Genomic DNA, 19,715 nt, shown 5'->3' on the forward strand with positions numbered 1-19,715 from the left:
GCCTGTTAGAGAACTGTGACCAAGCCTGGCTTGTTCAGGCTGCTAGGGCACAGGCTCTGACCCTAACAAATATACTAATAAGGTTAGTGACTTTATGTTTAATCACAGTGTGTCGACTACTGCCCACTCGGGGCGGAATACTTTAACTGTAATAATGAAGACCTAATAACAGTGGCATCTACTTCATTATGAACACCCGAGGGATCATTAAGAAAGGGACACTTTCCAGGTGTTTTCCAGCTGACTGTTGATTTCCAGTGTCCTAGATTCTTTCATTGTTGTCTTAATAAAAACTCACCCCAGAAGTTTCTGAGAAGAGGGTTAATGATTCAGAGTCGATTTGGGAATGAGAGGGACACAAATGAGTTACGGAGAGAAGGTGTGGGGGATAGAGGGGAATGCCCTTGAACCTCAGCTGCTACCTTAGCTTTGGAGGCTCAGGTCTGTGCAGATGTTCTGGAAAACACACACTTCAGACTCTGCCGTGGTTGTGAATCTTGACTGTCAGCTCAGTGAGATTTAGAATTGAAAGATCACAGATACAATAGAAGACATCGAGACAGAGGTTGTCCCTTCACACCACAAGATTTATTTTAAGCCAGAGAGTGTAGCAGGGTCCAGTGAAGAGAGAGGGTATTTCAGATCACCCCTGCAGAGAGGATACTTGAAGGCATCTGGGAGGAAGGGGTCAGCATTCCTAGAATGGGAAAGTGAGGGAGGACTCTAAAGAATGTAGGGAGGGATGGAAGAGAAGAGCCTTAGTTGTTTTCAGTGGATTGGGGTGTAAATTTTGTGGTATCTAACTTCCTCGGTTCCCTGTTGTTTCCTGTTATTGTCCTAGAATCTGAATATCTAGAGAGTTTACTTTACAAACGCCAATGGGTTGTGTTCCTCTCCCTGTAGCAGCAGGGCTCCTAGAATCAAGTAATAAGGACCAGACTACTTTGTCTCAGGGATTTATCATTGCTTTCCTGAAGTCCAGGTACCCAAGGAGCTTGTTACAAACTTACAGACACATTCATAGTGGGGGGGCCTGCTAATATCTGTAACACTGCAGGAAAATGTGATGTGATTAGCCTATGGCACAAACCTAACAAGAATCACCATAGAAACAGACTTCTGGGCATGTCTGAAAAGGAGTTTTTTTAGATTGGATTAATTGAAGTGGGAAGACCCACTCTGATTGTGGATGACACCATCCCATGGGCTGGGATGAATAAAAAGACAATGGTGAGCTTAGCACTAACTTCACCCCTCTCCACTTCCTGACTGCAGATGCAAAGTGACTGCCCCATACACACTCAGTAGTGCCCTCCTACCTTCCCTGACACAATGGACCACACTCTGGAACTGTGAGCCCAGGAAAGCCCTTTCCTTAAGTAAAGTGTTCTGTACCGACGGTGAGAAAAGTCAACACTATATGCTAACCAAGAGGTAAAGGGTTGGGAATCAATCTCTCTCTATATTGTCTTAGTTTACATTTAACTGCTGTGAACAGACACCATGACCAAGATAACTCTTATAAGGACAACATTTGATTGGGGCTGGCTTACAGGTTCAGAGGGTCTCTCCATTATCATCAAGGCAGGAACATGGTAGCATATAGGCAGGCATGGTGCAGGAGAAGAAACTGAGAGTTCTACATCTTCATCTGAAGGCTGCTAATGGAAGACTAGCTTCCAGGTAGTCTTAAAGCCCACACCCACAGTGACACACTTACTCCAACAAGACCACACCTACTCTAACAAGGCCACACCTTCTAATAGTGCCACTCCCTGGACTCTGCATATACAAGCCATAACGTGTGTATGTGTGTGTGTGTGTGTGTGTGTGTGTGTTTATGTGCTGCAAGGAGAGAGAAAAAACCCATGTGAGTTTGTAAACTCTCTAGGTATTCAGATTCTAGGAGAATAACAAGGCACAGGGGAGCTAGACACCTCAGGTATCAAAATTCTAAGGTACCGTGTACCCCCAGTACACTGAATAGTCTAACTCTACCCCTCCCTCCCTCCCTCCCTCCCTCCCTCCCTCCCTCCCTCCCTCCCTCCTTCTTTTAGATTCCTTCCTCAGTTCCCCACAACACACACACACACACACACACACACACACACACACACGTATGTTCCAAAATCTACCAATAATTAGTTAAGGATATGAATCTCTAGACAGATGCTAATTCCCAGACTCTTATAGCTTCTCTATCCAACAGACTGAGTAAGTCTAGAACAATTCAAGGCCAGACAACCAATAGAAATGGAAAGTCTTGGAAATCAGCCTGACACATGCAGATATAGTGAGCAAATCCAGAGATTCTGGAAGAACCCAGAGAAAGCTTGCCCTCATGAACACAGTGTGCCAGCTCATGAATACTCTCTTGCTGGGTTTATAGGTTGTTTTTTGTTTGTTTTGTTGTTGTTTGTTTGTTTGCTTGCTTTTTCTTTAGATCCCAATCTATATCTTCATGGCCCATGTGATTAAACACATTGAGAAACATCACTGTGTGCATAAAGAGTGCGCATGTGAAAGTATCATGGAAGGCAGGAATTGTATCAACTGTGAACTAGGATACAAGAGTATTGTTATCATTACTATAATTGTTATTATTATGATGGGTTGATTATAGCCATCAGCTCTTAAGGGTGTTACTTGAATGCACTTCTTAGAATAAAAGTGAGATGAAGAACTCAAATACAACTCCAGTTACACATAATCAATAATTGTCCAGCCCAGAGCCCAGAGCGTGAATCAGCTTAAAGTGAAAATAGAAAGACCATTCAGATATTTGCGAATCAATTTGCTCCTGAGAAACAATGGTATCAAATCCATAATTTTATGTGGTTGGTTCTTTAGTAAGAAACTATTAGGTTTGAGCCAGTTGACCTCGACCTCTTTCATTTAGTAGCTGTTAGAACTGTTGGTTCTGAGTATACATTTGTTACTTGTTCTTGTACTTTTACAGTGCTGGGGATCAAAGTCAAGGTCTTCTGCATGCTAGCGAGCTCTCTAGCACTGAGCCATGCCCCAGCCCATCATTAGGAATCAATGCAAACATTTTGCCAGTCAGTCATGCCCTAGTTACACACTGGAGAAATCTAGTTAGGTGCTCTATCATTATCATCCATACTCCTTACCTAGCTGTAGTCTGGGCCATCACTGGGGGATTCTAGTCAGGTGCTCTACCACTGAGCCACGCCCCCAGCCCCTCACTGGGGGATTCTAGGCAGGGGCTCTACCACTGAGCCATGCTCCTAGCCCCTCTCTGGGGGACTCTAGGCAGGGGCTCTACCACTGAGCCACGCCCCCAGCCCTTCACTTGGGAGATTCTAGGCAGGGGCTCTACCATTGAGTCATAACCTCAGCTCCTTATTGGCAGATTCTAGGCCAGACTTCTACTACTGCCAGCCCTTTTTACCCTTCTTTAAGACCCAAATCAAATATCTAAGGGTCATTGACTTTATTGTTGCTAGAGACATGATCTCACTTGTTAGCCCAAGCTAGCCTCAAACTCACAATCCTCTTTTCTCATCCTCCTGTCATCACAGGCATTCAGCACCGCATAGAAGCTACAAATTATTTTTTTCTTTTATCTTTTTAATGTTGTGTTTGGCCTTCTGTCCTGGGTAGTCTCTTCTATTTTTACCAGGTTATCATCAATTAAATAATTCAGAGAAGCAGTTCTGAGAATGGATTAATTTCTCTCACCATTGGGGCATTTAGGGACTAAAGACTATCTTTGTTAAGTTTCATTGCTTTGAGCTAGAAACCCTGAGGATGCTTGCCTGTTGGGGGTTACCTACCAATGGTAGTTCATAGCTCATGCCTGAATACCTGGCCTTGTGAAGGACAGGAGAAGTGGGGAATGAAAGCTGTGTATGGAATTATCTGGAGTCGGGGTCAATTGGATATGTAAGTGAGTAAGAGGGAAGGAGAAGGAAGTGCCAAAGATGATGATTGGGTGTCGTCTGGTGCCTTCAGTGGAAATAGGGCTCCCGAGGGGAGAGCAGAGCTGAGCAAAATGAAGATCCCCAGGTGCAGACAGACCTCCCCCCTTTACTTCACATTAAAATGAAGACACAGACATTACTGGGAACACCAAAACTCACTTATAAGTGATTTAAATGGATTGACAACACAACTAAAGGTTGCAGAAGATTATATACCGGGTCATCCTGAAAGACAGAGCCTAGATTTAGTCACAAGTAATAATGAGAGAACCTGTCTCTTTGGTAACATGGAGGGTCTTGAGATTATTCGATTTTCTTGAAATACACAGAAGAGCAATGTCACGTTTATGGATCAACCTGTTTAATTCAAAGCATTGTAAACTCATAGTTAACCAGAAAAATATTTGGAGGTGTAGGTTGGCTATAATCTAGTTATGTTTCTGTTTTTTTTTGTTTATTCAGCTTTCACTTTTACAGATCTTAAGTGTATGGGAGATGCTGTCAGAACAGACACATGTATGGAGGCCAGAGGTCTTTCTTCATCATTGGGTGTCTTTCTTCATCATTTCCTAGTCTAGGTTTTGACCATCTCTCACTGGACCTATAGCTTATTGATTTGGCAAGATGAGCTAGTGAGCAAGCCCCAGGAATCATCCTATATCTGCCTCCACAGGGCTTGGGTTTTAAGTGTGCCTTATTAGTATAGCCTGACTTTTTTTTTTTAAACATGACTGAGAGCTGGGGATCTGAACTCAGGTCCTCATGCTGGCATAAAAGGCACTTTACTGACTGAGCTATGGCTCTAGTCCTTCCAGCTACATTTCCTCAAGGTGGGTCAGGATGTCTAGTGGTCCATGCATTATGTAGCAATGGCGCTGGCATTGCTGTTTCAATCCAATTTAATTTGATTTTTCGCTTGATCCTTTGGCTGGCCTGTGAGTGAAAACCTGAGTATTTGTTCATATTGCTTATTGTCCTCGGACAAAGGCCTCTTCAATTCACAGAGCCACCAGTAATGTAGCTATCCATTTCTCATCTGCTCTGTATGTATCTCGGGCTGATATCTATTCAGGCATTTATTTTAGACGGCAAACTGAGGGTCCCTTTGAGTCTGGGCTTTTGAGATCCAAATTGGTAGCCTTGGAAAATTATTCTTGCAGAAAGGTCTGTTGAGGGCTCCTGTCATCTTGAAGAAGAGGTAGAGGAAAAAAAATAAGAAAGAAAAGCTTACAAAACCTTCAGAATCCTCTTTTATCTACAGAATTACCAAAAATGTTTTCAGAAGAATGGCCCATGCAGACCCACCTGACATTTCTGTAGTAGGAGTAATTTATGGTTATTTCTACTTTCTCTGTTTGAATCCGTGTGGGACCCAGCAGAATCATTTTCCACTGAGTGGATATGATGAGATTCTGAGTGAGACACAGACGAGAAGGAAATGAATACATCAGCGAGGTGCTGGTAAGAGGGGTCAATCTGCTTTTGAAGGGGACACCCTGAGATGAGGCCTTGGTAGGGGAGGGGACATTTTGAAATGCAAATCCCCAACCAGTGTCTGTGTCTGAGGGCTCCTAGAGCAACACAGCAAGCACATGAACTTAAGCTGGGTACTGTTTCAAGTACCCTGTACCTATCACACCACGAAACGCCTCTGTTCCTGTTGTCCCAATCAATCAGGAAATGGGCACATGGGGTGATGCCACAGTTACTTTTCTCATTATTGACACAAACAGCTTAAGAGGAGAGAGATTTCTTTCGACTTGTGGCTGCAGGTGTGTCCAACCTGTAATCCACAGGTCACGTGAAGCAAGCGTGGCTCTGGATAGCTGTGAATACAGCCTAACACAAACCCCTAAACTTAACTCTTCAAACGCTAAGGGAGGTTTGGGGAGATGGCTCAGTGGATAAAGGCAATTAGCACCACACGCTCGAGGACCTGAGTTGGAATCTCAGAACATAAATGGTAGAAAGAGAGGACTGACGCCTTCAAGTTGGCTTCTGATTTCGCACACACACGATCAATCAATCCATACATAAATGAATGAGTGTAACATTTTTAAATGGCCTGGTATGGCAGCATGAGATTATCTGACCCCAGCTAGGCAAGCAGAGAGAGGAGGATCCCTGGGGCACACTGGCACTGGCGAGCCACCTTAGCTTAGTCAGGGCACTCTAGATCTCAGTGAGAGAGACCCTGTCTCAAAAAAGGTGGATGGTGCTTACGGGATGTTTCTCAAGGTTATTCTCTAGCCTACACACACACACACACACACACACACACACACACACACAAAATAACATATACATATGTATATATATATATATACACATATACATATACATATACATATACATATACATATACATATACATACATATACATTTTAGAAACTGAACAGAAATTCTGACGTAATATTTGATTAAAATATTATGTGGCTTTTGTTTTGTAATTTGATCATGTAGTCTCTCGAACATGAACTTTTCAAATGCTAACCTCATTTCCTAAGACACTGAGCATACCTAGGAGAAGGTAAGACTCTGTCATAGAGAAGAAGGCAGAGTAGAACAGCGCAGTCCCCCATGGTAGGAACTCAACATGTTACATGTTTGCAGCAGGCGGAAAGCAAACATAGGACAGGAAGTTACAATTCTCAAGACTGGCCCTAGTAGCTTATAACCCAAAAGTTCCACAGTATCCCAAGCCATGCCACCAGCCAGGGATCAAGTGTTCAAACACAAACACAGAAGGAATGTCTCACTTCCAGTAAATGAGTTCACTGAGTTCCTGTGATGAGCAAGCGGACACAGATTTGAACACATGCTGACTCAAGAGCCAGTGGGGTGACATCCTGACATCTCCCCTTTGTGCACAGGCTAAGACGTACATGGAATGTATATCAAATCAGCTCCTCAACCTGATGAAAACCACTGTCTCTTCCTGCCTTGGAAACACCATCATCTATGAGAATAAGAGAAATTTATTTTTATATTCTTTAGAGATTTGTTTTAAAGTGTGTGGTGGTGGCCTGTGTATGGTATGTATGTGTATTAGTAGCATGTATGTGTGTGTGTAGTGGCTGTGTGTGTATTTGTGGCATGTGTGGGGTGTTGTAGTATGAGTGTATGTCTGGTATGTGTATGTGTGTGGTATGTATGTGGTGTGTGTAGTATGTATGTGTGTATGGGATGTGCGTGTCTATGTGTGGTATGTGTGTGTGTGTGTGGTGGCTGTGTGTGTGTTTGTGGCATGTGTGTGTTTTGTAGTATTGTGTATATATGGTATGTGTGTATATGTTATGTATTTGGTGTATATAGTATGTATATGTGTATGGTATGTATGTATATGTGTATGGTATGTGTGTATATGTGGTATGTAGTGTGCACGCATATGGTATGTGTGTATGTGTGGTGTGGTATGTGTGTATGGTATATGTGTGCATGGTATGTGTGTGTGTGGTATATGTCTGTATGAGTGTGTGTACGATGTGTTTGTGGTATGTGTGTATATGTGTGTGTGGTGGCTGTGTGTATGTTTGTGGCATGTGTGTGTAGTGTCTGTGTGTGTTGTAGTATGTGTGTATGTATAATATGTGTGTGTATAAGTTATGTATGTGGTATATGTAGTATGTATATGTGTATGGTATGTGTGTATGTGGTATGTAGTGTGTGTGTGTATGGTATGTGTGTGTATGTGTGGTGTGGTGTGTGTGTGGTGTGCATGGTATATGTGTGCATGGTATGTGTGTGTGTGGTGTGTGTCTATTTGTGTGTGTGATGTGTGTTGTATGTGCATATATGGGTGGTGTTTGTGTGGTGTGTGTGGGGTGTATATGTGTGGTATGTACATTGTGTGATATGTGTGTGGTATGTGTGTATATGTGTGGTGTGTGTGTGGTGTGTGTGTGGTGTGTGTGTGATGTGTGTGTGTGGTGTGTGTGTGTGTGTATGTGTAGTGTGTGTGTAGTGTGTGTGTGTGTGTGTGTGTGTGTGTGTGTGTGTGTGTGTGTGTGTGTGTGTGCAATGCCCATAGAGACCAGGAAATGGAATCAGTTCTTCTGGAGCTGGAACTTAAGTTGAGCTGCCTGACGTGTATGCTTGGAACTGAACTCATAACCACTGAGCTGTCTCTCCAGCCCCAAGGGAACTGTTATTATATTAATGTTTTAAATACATTAACTATAAAACATTGAATAGGCTGATCTTTAAGTATATAACCATAGTCAAGTTCCTAATATATTAGTTAGAATTCATTTGAGTTTTCTTTCTTCTCCTCTCCTGTGACTTCCCGAGTGTCTGGATTCTCAGTTTTATTTCTTGAACCTCAGGCTTCCTGAATGTTAGGCAAGCACTCTAACCACTGAGCAACACAATCCTTCTCTCACATTTATTGAATTAATTAATATTTTAAAAAAACATAAGGATTAGACCCAGGACTAGGGCAAATTCTTCATCACTGAAACAGATCTCCCCACCTTCCCACCTCCACCCAACCCATGGCTTAACTTTGAGACAGGGCCACACTCAGTTTTTCAGGCTAGACTTGAACATACTCTGTGACCTAGGCAGGACTTGAAGCTGGGATCTTCTGCCTTAAACTTCTAAATAGTTCAGATTACAAGTTGGCGTCACTGTTCCTGGCTTAATGGATGCTTTTGAATAAACATTAATTGAATTTCCCCAGTTGTTTCAAGAAATTTGTTGTTTTTCACTATGAACTTGCCCAAACTCTCCCAGTAGATGTTAGGAACTCATCTGCATTCCTCACGTGTTTTACACAGTTTATATGACTAGACATGTTAAGAAGGCAAGGTTGGTGATTCACGATGATGAATCATAAACTATGCTATGTATGTTAGTATGTATAATGTTGCTTTTGTAAAAAGCAAAAGTGCATATGTGTGCATATGGAGGCCAAAGGTCAATGACAGGAACCATGCTTAATCTCTTATTCTTCCAGACAGGGAATCTCAATCAAATCCAGAGCTCACTGATATGGTTTGTCTCGCTAGCAAGCTTGCTCTGGGAATCCCCTGCGTGTACCATCTGGGATTGGCATTACATCACCACCTGCCATTTTCTTGGATTTCTGAGCGTCTGAACTGGGTTCCTCATGCTTGCCCCACAAATGCTTAACCTGCTGAGCTATCTCCCCAGCCATATCAAATTATTTTTAAGCAGAAAAGTAAGAAACCCCAAAGGGCACAGGGCTCTCCATATGACGGAGGTGGGGGGTTGTCGGGGGGCAGAACCCATGTGCTTTATAATGGGAATGACTTAAATGATGGAGTGATCAGCTCTTATCTCCAGGTTTACAGAAATGAAATTAAACTTGGGCTTTCTATTGAAAAACAATAAGTAAATTGAAGGCCAATTATACCAGCTCATCAAGGGGGAAAAATACCCGGGAGCCGAGCAGTAGAGGAGTTTTGCATTTCTGAGTGAAATGACTTTTCAGATGAAAGAGCTTATTACAAGAAATTGAGAACATCTGGACCATCAAAGACAGAATGTAGTGAATAATTGGACAATCACAGACTGGCATCCACTTGAATAAGAGGCATTGCCTCAGTTCCCACTAGGGAAAGTGCTCAAAATTCCTCATCAAAGGAGAAATGAAGCTCGGCTTTTAAAACATGATTTAAAAAAAAAAAATACCTGGTTGTTATTTGGTTATGAAAGAAATCTATTTCTGGAAATTCAGTTCCATGAAGATATTATTGGAACTTCAACCAGGCAAAATAGAGGAGATACCATTGGGTCTCCCTCTGTGTCTCTCAGTGGTATCAGTCTCACTGAGTGGACAACACAGATATGAACAGCACACTGTCACAGCACGTCATAGAATTTCCCTCTCCCCACATTTACTCTCTTTGGCCTCTTCAACATAGCCTTTAAATTTATTTTTTATTTATTTATACGTATGTGTGTAAGTATGTATGTATGTGTGCGTGCGTGCGTGCGTGTGTGCGTGCGTGCGTGCATGCGTGTGTGTGTGTGTGTGTGTGTGTGTGTGTGTGTGTGTGTAAAACACCAGAAGAGATCCCCTGGAGCTGGTGCTTGTGAACCATTGTAAATGGATATCGGGAACTGAACTCAGGTCCTCTAGAAGAGCATCAAATGATCTTAGCTTCTGGATCATCTTTCCAGTTCCAAAGACAACATTTGGGGGGGGGGGGTCATGGTCTCGCAGAAGTTGCACAAAAATTGAGAACAATGAAAGATTATTGAATTAATAATGAACAAAGATTATTAGACACCAAATACACAATAAATCTAATTTGTCAATGTGTCATTCTGTGTGGTATAACTGCTGCCTTGGTTTGGAACACACAACTGTATATTATATACTATATGCCATCTTACCACACACACACACATATTGCTGACAACCCAAAACACCTTCTCTGGGATTTAAAACTATCATGTTATGAATTGTTACACATGTACATATTTTTTGATAGAAACAAAATGGTTTGATTCCACAATGCAACACATATTAATATTTTTCAACTTTGATTCCTCATTATGGATTTATCAAATAGTATTTGAATGCTTGATGCCAAAATTGCTATTATGGTCAGTGAGAGGGCTAGACCATAAAGAGACTGGCCACCAAGCCTGATAATCTGAGTTTGATCCTTGGGACCACCATGGTGGAAGCAGAGAACTGAAGCCCCCAAAACTATGCTCTTTTAACTTGCACATGCGGAGACAAATATGCGCACACTAATGAGAAAACAAAAATAAAAAGGAAACAAAGTTATTGGCATGCATTTCATAAAAGAATCACTCAATGAATTTGATTTAGCTTTAGGACAGAATTTCTAACAGTTTCTGAAATTTCACCCAAACATTTTATGATACATGTTTAGGTGAAAAAGATTTCTCAGCATTGAAAATTATAAAATCAAAATATGGGCCAGCTCTGAAAAACGTTGAAGATGTTCTACATCCTGCAGGATCAAGTAGCCAGGATGTAACTATTCATGTAACTGTAGAGAAAGCACAACAGGTCATGAGCATGGAAATCCGTTTGTAAAGATCTCTAGTGATGGTAAAGCTACACACAGGTCAACGACTCATTTTTAAATACATTTCTTTATGGTTATGATCAATCAATGGGTGATATTCATATGCATTTTACAAATCTATATTTCCAGAGTTCTACACAAGTTTCTTAGGAGTCAAATGGTCACAGTTGGAACATTTTTAAGAAAACTTACAACAACCAGACTTACTCTGTTAAAATCTGACAGGTAGGATGGTGAGACAAAGGTACATGTTGTCATCCCTGATGACTTGAGTTCAGTCTCCAGGACTGATGTGGAAGAAAAGCACTGATTCCTATAGGCTGTCCTCTGACTCCCGTCTCTCGATCGCACACACACGAATTAGCATGAAATAAGTAAGTAAGTAAGCAAATAAATAAATAAATGTAAACAGAAAAAGCCCTACCGCAAGTATATGCAGCAATTTGGAATTTAAGTGGCCCCAGTGATTCATGCGTTAAAGGTTTTGGCCTCAGGTTGGTGCTACTTGGAGGTAGAAGCTGTTAAGAGTTGGAGTTTAACAAGCAATGTTTAGGATAGTGGTAAGTGTGCTCTTGGAAGATTTTCAGACTTCCCCCACTCAACCTCACAAGATTTCTTTTCCCAACCATGACGTGAGAGATTTAACTCAATCATATCACTTCTAGAATGCAGACCAGCCAACCGCACATTAGTCTCCAGTAAAGCCCATGGGTCCAAATGAACCTTTTCCCTTAATAAGTTGATTGGCTCAGATATGTACTGTTAGAAGCCAGGCTAGCCTGCTGCTGAGAACACCTGTAGAAGCCTCCCTACCTTGAGGAAATGAAAAGACCCTCTACCTAGGACCTGTTTAGAAGTCTATAAATAGACTCGTCCGGTGTACAGATTTCAGGAGAATGACAAAACTCAGGTTGCCAGACTCCCTGGCACCTCAGAGTGGCCACACATTCTCTCACCCATTAAATGGGCGATATGTCTCTTCTCCCTACATCTTCCAAGACACACATTCTTTCTCTGGAATCCTGCCACCACCTGCTGCCTGGGAATGAGACACAGCCTGGCTGTAGGCTTGTGATATGAATCTTTCCTTTCTCTGAGACTTGAAAGAGGGCATCCCCACTTTGCCGAGAGCTCCTGCCATACCGCTGCCTGAAGGTAACTCTTCTAGTCAACTTCTTACCCCAAAGCACATTCCACTTCAGAGTCCCCTTGAATCTCACACCCCCCCCCCCAGCCTTTCATTTATTACAGTGAAAGAAATGTACTAATACAGGGCCAGGCAGATGTCACCAGTGGAGAAGTCCAGCTGGGGTGAACATTGACAGGCCCTTACAGTGTAAGTGTAACTAAGGTCACTTAGTCTTCCTTCTGCTGAGCACACTGGATCATATAGATGTGTGATGCAGATATCATCATGACTTTATGATGTCTGGCTTTAGAGCAAACACTGAGCTAGTCATTTTACATGTTATTTCCAATGCTTTGCTAGTCTCTGTAAGTTGTCATTATGAGCCTATTTTATAGGTGATAAGACTTAAGGTCAAGGAGATGATACAGGTGGTTAGACTAATCCAGGCTATTACTGAAGTTGTTATTTCAGAGTCTGAGCCCTGGCTGCACTACTAAGCTATGTTCATTCATTTATGCTCAGGCACATGTCCTCAGTGAAAGGCAGAGAAAAAAAGAGACTTATTCCAAGTGCCTGCTTTGGGAAAGGAAACAAAGGCTTGGTAATGCCCCCTTGATTTCATATTCAGGAGCCTGGTATAAAATTTAGGCTTAAGTATCAGGCAAGAGGTATGCATGACTGAGCAGTCCTGATCAAGGTGTGGTCCTGCCCAACACTGTATCCTGCCCATCAACATAGTCCTGCCCACTGCTGTGGTCTTGAGCAACAATATGGTCCTGACCATAACTGACCCACCATCTCATGTCTTTTCTCTTCCTTAGAGATAAGGCCTCTTCTGGCTACCATCAAGTTCCAGTCTTTTTCTTTCCTCCCCAAGTCTGAGATGCTAGGCAAAAATTCTCATTCCTGGAGACTAGTGTTTCAATAGTCTGATGGCCTGTGGATAAATGCAAGTATCTTTCATGAGAATATCTTCACTGGTGCCAAGATAGTTACAATTCTACTATTCCATGAGCCCATCTCACACCTATCTAGTCTTTACACATCCTACATATCCACCATGAATTGTCAAAAGACAATCTTAGAGTGCTCATTTGGAGCCCCAGTTTCACCAAGCGTTATCATTTGCAATAATGCTTAATCATTGTGCCCGAGGAAAAGGAAAGTTCTGGATCTGTGTCTTGTATCAGCAATTAAATGCCTGTTTCAGGTATGGCATATATTGCCTCTACTTACAATTCATTGGCCAGTACTGGTGACATAGCCCTAAGCTACCTTGATGTGCAGATGTGGGAGAGAACATACAGCCTCATACATAGTGCACACCCGCCCAGATCCAGCCAGAAGTGTTCACTGATTGGCAGTAGCTGGAGAAGTGTACAGTAAGGAAGGCCATGGTTTTAGACTACAGTTCTCTCACTTACCTGTGGGACCCTGTTTACTTAACCTTCCCCAGCTTCAGTTCTCTTACTTGTTAAATTGGGGGAACTAGTTATGGAGCTGCTATAAGGATGCGAAATAATGCAAGGAGAGAACTTAGCAAAACCCGTGATTCCTATAAAGAATACACCTGCCTGATAGGAGCTGATCGGAACTTCAGTAATTGTGTAGAGACTGGGGTGCTGCAAGTTCAGAACCAGATTTTCTTGGGACATCTTTACCCTTATAGCAGCCATTTCTTATGCTTCTCATATCTGACCTAACATGTTTGCGACATTTAGATAAATGCCTTGTAATATATAGGTTCCACCAACCCAGAGTCAATGAATGCCATCTCATAGAATCCGAGGTCTATAGCTAAGATTCCCCAGGTATTCTGGAGCCAGTGCACTTTATGTTCCCCACCCATGTGTATTAAAAGTATCTTGCTTTATGACTTTCTTTACTCTGCCACTACAAAAACATGGTGAAACCATGACCACATTGGAAGATGAAATTTGGGGTGACTTAAATCTGTACTCCTTGGCCATGGTCATTCATACTTGGCTGCAGAATAAACTCCCTTTTGTCCCCTTTGAGGTGAGGACTGTGTTTGTGCATTGACAAGATTGATGAATTCTTTTACAGTTCTCTGTTTTGTCGTGGTTATTATGCATGAGTGGGGTAAATGATAATAAAGTGGTAATTGTCTGAGTAGATGCTGGAAATTAAAGCCTCAGTATTTACCTAATACTCATGACCTCCCTTCTTGGTAGGTAGGAAAACATTCAATTAAAGCATTAAGAGCTGCACAAGCCAAACAACCTCAATTTAAATTCCAGATTCTCACATAAAAAGTCACACATAGCCACATACTACTGAAACCCTAGAAACAGAGGGTAGGGATCCAATCCCAGGAGCTCAATGCCCAGCCAGCATAGGAAGATAGTGAGTTCTAGTTTCAGTGAGAGAACTAGTCTTAAAAATAAGATTAAGAGTGATAAGTTTCCTCCACTTGCTTTTATGTGCTCATTCACAGGTATGTTTAGGTGGACAAACCCATGCATATAACCACACACACACACACACACACACACACACACACACACACACACGTACCAACTTTTAGAGTAGGCTACAGTTCATAGACTGTCTTAAGTCTTAGAAGAGACTTGAAATTTGTACTTTTAAGCTGTGTTGAGGCTTTGAAAGGTCCTGAAGACCTTTGACATTGGAATGAATGCATTTTGCACTGTGCTATGGTCACAAACTTATGCAGGACAAGAATAAAGTGTGGTACTTTGAATGTGAATTGGCCCCATAGGGTCATAAGTTTAAATGCTTAGGCTCTAGTTGGTGGAACTGTTTGGGAAGGATTAGGAGGTGTGGCCTTGTTGAAGGACTTAAGACACTCATGGTGGACTTTGAGATTTCAAAAGTATGTGACATTCCCAGTAAGCTCTCTCTTCCTCATGCTTGCAGATCAGATATGAGGTCTCAGCTACTGCTTCAGTACCACACTTGTTTGCCAGATGCCATGCTCCCTGCCATGATGGTTATGGACATACCCACTAGAAGTATAAACTCTAATATGTCCTTTCTTCTAGTTAAAAAAATATTGTAAGCAAGACTGCTTTCCCTTATTTTTTTTAATTTTGGCAACCAAAACGGGATTTACACACACAGAGGGCTTTGAAGGGACATCTCCCAAAGTGTGGCTTTTCTCCTCCCTCTCTACAGAAGTCACATTTCAGTACCTTTCAGCCTTTGATCTTTATTCTGTTTTGTGGTTTGGATCTGAAATATCCTACAAATCTGATGAGTTGAGGCTTGGCCCAATGGATTAGATTTTCAAGATGGAGCCTCAGAAAAATAGAAGGGTGAATCAGTTTGTGAGGAAATGTCTGCTGACCCTTTCTCTCTTTCTCTCTCATACAACACACACACACACACACACACACACACACACACACACACACACACACACACACATACACATACACTGAATCACACAGCTGTCTTATCTTCCTTCAGTTCTGCCAGATGTGGTTTGGTTGACTAAAATCTGAGATTTCCAGGGGTCCTTCCAGGCATTTAGAAACAGCTCTTACTTAAAAGCATTAATTTCTTACTTGGATCTACAAGGTCACTAGCAACAGAATGAAGCCTGGCACCTCTGCCTTCACTCTGCATGTTTTCTGCTCTGGGTCAGCTACCTGATTACTTCTACAGCTCAGTGTGTTAATCACTTCAAGACTGTTTGTATAACCTAGCCTATCCTTCTGTAAGGCTAAAGGCCTTTCTTACAAAGGTTCAGTTAGCCTAGAAGGGAGGTTTCTGGGCTAATAATGAAGTGTCTTCCTGTGCTTTTTAAAAAATATATCTTATTTCTGAACTCAGAGATGCACAAAAGTCTCCAGTCATTATCCTGAACCTGTGGTCATCTTGGGGTCAAGGTTGAGCAAAACACTGCAAATAGAGAGATCATCCCACACAGTAGTAGACAATCTCATGAGACCTGCCTTTCTATCAATGTTTTACTTAGCATTGACTGTCAGCTAAGTCATCTAGAATCACCTTGAAACTTGTTCCTTGATCACTTCTTGTCATGTCTTTTCTTGTGATATTCCACCTCGCTCAGAATTCATCCTCTCTGGGAATCCCTTAGGCTGCATCTCTTATTCCCTCTGAGAGCATCACAGATCTTTGACAAACACTACTGAAATTTCAAGAACCTCACTAGAAGTGTTTGAAATATGGTCCTGCCCAAAGTGTCTTACTGTATTAATTAGGGTTTTCTAGAGAGACTGAAGCAATATAATGTACACACACATATGCACATAAACACTCACACACATGCATACTCACACACAGAGAATAGATTCATTTTTTATTATGCTATAGTAGTTACACTAAATATGTCATTTTGATACACACATGCATACATGTGTATGTATATACATAAACATATATATGCATATATATATTCTGCACATTATCATTTTGAATGTAGATTTAAATGACATGTCACATCTAAAGTACTACCATTGCATGGTGTTTAAAGTCCCAAGAAAGGGGAGTTATTATCACTGTGTATTCGTTGGTTTTCTCATGGTTATAAACAAACATCTGACAAGAAACATGAAAATAAGAGAAGAGTATTTTATCTTTAAACTCAAGGATACAGTCTATTGTGGCATGAACGTCACTAGAACAGGAAAATAAGGCAGATAAGTATTTTGCATCCACAGTTAAGAAACAGAGGTGAAACAAGCCAAGCATGGTTGGTTGGTGGTGCATGCTTTTAATCCCAGCACTCAGGAGGCAGAGGCAGACAAACATCTGTGGGTTTGGAGTCAGCCGGGTCTACAGAGAGAGTTCCAGGATAGCCATAGCTACATTGTAAGATCCCGCAAAAATAAGAAAAAAACAAAACAAAATAATAATAAAACAAAATGAAACAGGTGAATGCTGGCTCTTGTCTTACTTACCTTCTGCTTTTAATTTAAATAGTTATTTATGTTGTATGTGTGTGGGGATCAGATGACAAATTGCAGAAACTAGTTCTCTACCTTGTGAATTCTGAAGACTGAACCCAGACTGTTATTGCTTTGAGCAAGTACTTAGAACCAAAGAGCCATCTGACCGGCAGTACTTAGAACCAAAGAGTCATCTGACTGGCAGTACTTAGAACCAAAGAGCCATCTGACTGGCAGTACTTAGAACCAAAGAGCCATCTGACTGGCAGTACTTAGAACCAAAGACTGGCTCCTAAACCTATTTTCTTCTTTGTATTCTGCCTGGAACCCAAGCCCATGGAGCGGTGCCTCCCACATTTAGTATTTATGAACTATACATTCCCACTTAAACATCTCTGGAGACACCCTAACATATACACCTAGAAGCATGTCTCCAGGTGATTCGGAGTCCTGTCAACTTGACAAACAATGTGAACTGTCACACTCCCTATAGATAGCCTGTCTTCTTAGAGGAGCCTTCAAGTGTCTTGATTGTTGGGTGTAATGTGAAAAAATCTAACATAGCCTTGAACTTGAATTGTGGGTGCCATAGTGTCAGCTCTGCTCTTGGAGAAGGTTAATATAAAGCTGTTATAATAAGCTGGCTGTGGGCTCAAAGACTTACAGGAAAATGAAATGTATTATGGCCCAGAATTTAGGCCAGAAGCATAGTTATGTCTTCCTGCCTGGGGATGGGACCACTAGCAACTGTGTGGAAGGCTGGTTTCCATGGCGTCAGGAGATTCATCAAGCTCTAGTCTCCCGGTGAGCAGGTTTGCTTCACCAGGGATTGCTTCTCTGAGAGCTAGCTTTTGCCTCATTTCATCTGAGTTCACCCAAACAGAATAATTTCAAGGAAGCAGCAATTTAGATCCTTGAGCTTTTTCACATCCTTTGGACTAACTCATAGATTCACTTTTTAATTTTAGATTTATTTTTTAATTTGTCTTTTAATTACATGCACACATGCGTGTATATAGTGAGTACAAACATGCAGAGGAGACGAGGAGAGAGGATCAGATTTTCCAAAGTTGGAGTCATGGGTGGTTGTGAGCAGCTTCAGGTGGGTGCTGGGAACCAAACTCAGGTCCTCTCAAAGAGCAGTACACTTTACTTAACTGCTGAGCCATCTCTCCAGTCTCCCTCAAATCAAGGTCTGTTGCCTGGAAGTGAAGCCCCCCTGACAGACAGCATCTAAAGAACAAAGCTGAAATGCCAAGATAGGTAGTTTGTTACTGATAGTAAAAAGCAGAGGAAGTAGGAGCTTTGGGAAATGAAGAGACTCTCAAAATAAAAGATCAGTTAGGGAAATGTCTGGTCCGTAACCCAGACTGCTCTTTTGTAGTGTAAGGTTTTCCACTTTGCGATGCTTCTGTTCTCTCTGTAAACATTCTTGTTACAACTGTGTTCCACCTGTAGATACTTGAAGGCTGCTTTACAAGGACAAAAAGAACAAACTTGTAAAACAACGTAGAGAATTGGACAGAGGGAGCTCATATGCCACTCAAGTCCAAGGTTCTTTGTTCAATTCCTGAAGCACATATTTAAAAAAAAAAAAAAAAAAACAGCAGAAGTGGTATGCATTTGTAATTCAGTGCTATAGAGATGACAACAGGCAGAGCCCTGGAGCTCAGTGCCAGCCACCTAATCTATTTAGTAGTTATATCATTGTGAGTTTCCTGTGACCTCTACATGCATGCATATTCAAATGCATGTAGCCACACACACAGTGCACACACATGAACATACATGTATATACAAATATACATAATTTATATACTTAATGTGGATGTAGAGGATGACAGTTAAATAAGATATATCTGAAAAATAATATTATATGGAAAGGAAGAACTGCTTAAAGTTGTTAGGTCTAGTTGGAGCTTACACACAGGGGCTTCAGGACAGAGTACATCTTTCCTAGGGGAAACATTGTGCTGTCAATCAGCTGCATACACATAAAACAGCATGCATAGTCTCATTTTCCAATTTTCTTCTTTTATTATACTTTTAACTATTTTAATGTTTCTAGGTAATATAATTTGATCATGTTCTTTCTCCTCCTTCATGTTCTCCCAGATCCTATCCATCTCCCTATCTAACCAACTTCATGTTCTAAAGAAAAAAAAAAGGCAAAAATCACCAAACCATAACAAAAACCATGTGTGTATGTGTGTGTGTGCACGTGTGCGCACACATGTGCACACACACACACACACACACACACACACACACACATACTCACACACACAGTGCAGTCCTTTTGTGCTGGACAATCACTCCTGAGCAGGAAGCCCGTCCTGGGTTATGGTTGATATACCATGTCTCTCCACTGAAGAAAACTGATTTTTTCTCTATCCTGGTGGCTATCAGTTGCAAATAGCTTCATGGTTATGGGGTGGAACTTTGTACCCACTTCCCCTTCTTGGTGCTGAGATTTTTTTTTTCAGCTTGAATCTGAGCAGATCTTCTGTAGGTTGCCACAAATATCTGTGAGTTCATATGTGCATCAGCCCTCTGATATCTGAACGACATTGTTTCCTTGAAGTCTTCCACCACTTTTGGATCTTGCAATATTTCCACATCCTTTTCCAAATAGATCCTTGAACCTTGAGGGGAGGGATGGATCAACAATTAAGAGTACTTGCTGTTTTCCCAGAAGACCTAAGTTAGAGAT

The sequence above is a fragment of the Arvicanthis niloticus genome, chromosome 24 (assembly GCF_011762505.2).
Source record: "Arvicanthis niloticus isolate mArvNil1 chromosome 24, mArvNil1.pat.X, whole genome shotgun sequence".
Classification (NCBI taxonomy): Eukaryota; Metazoa; Chordata; class Mammalia; order Rodentia; family Muridae; genus Arvicanthis; species Arvicanthis niloticus.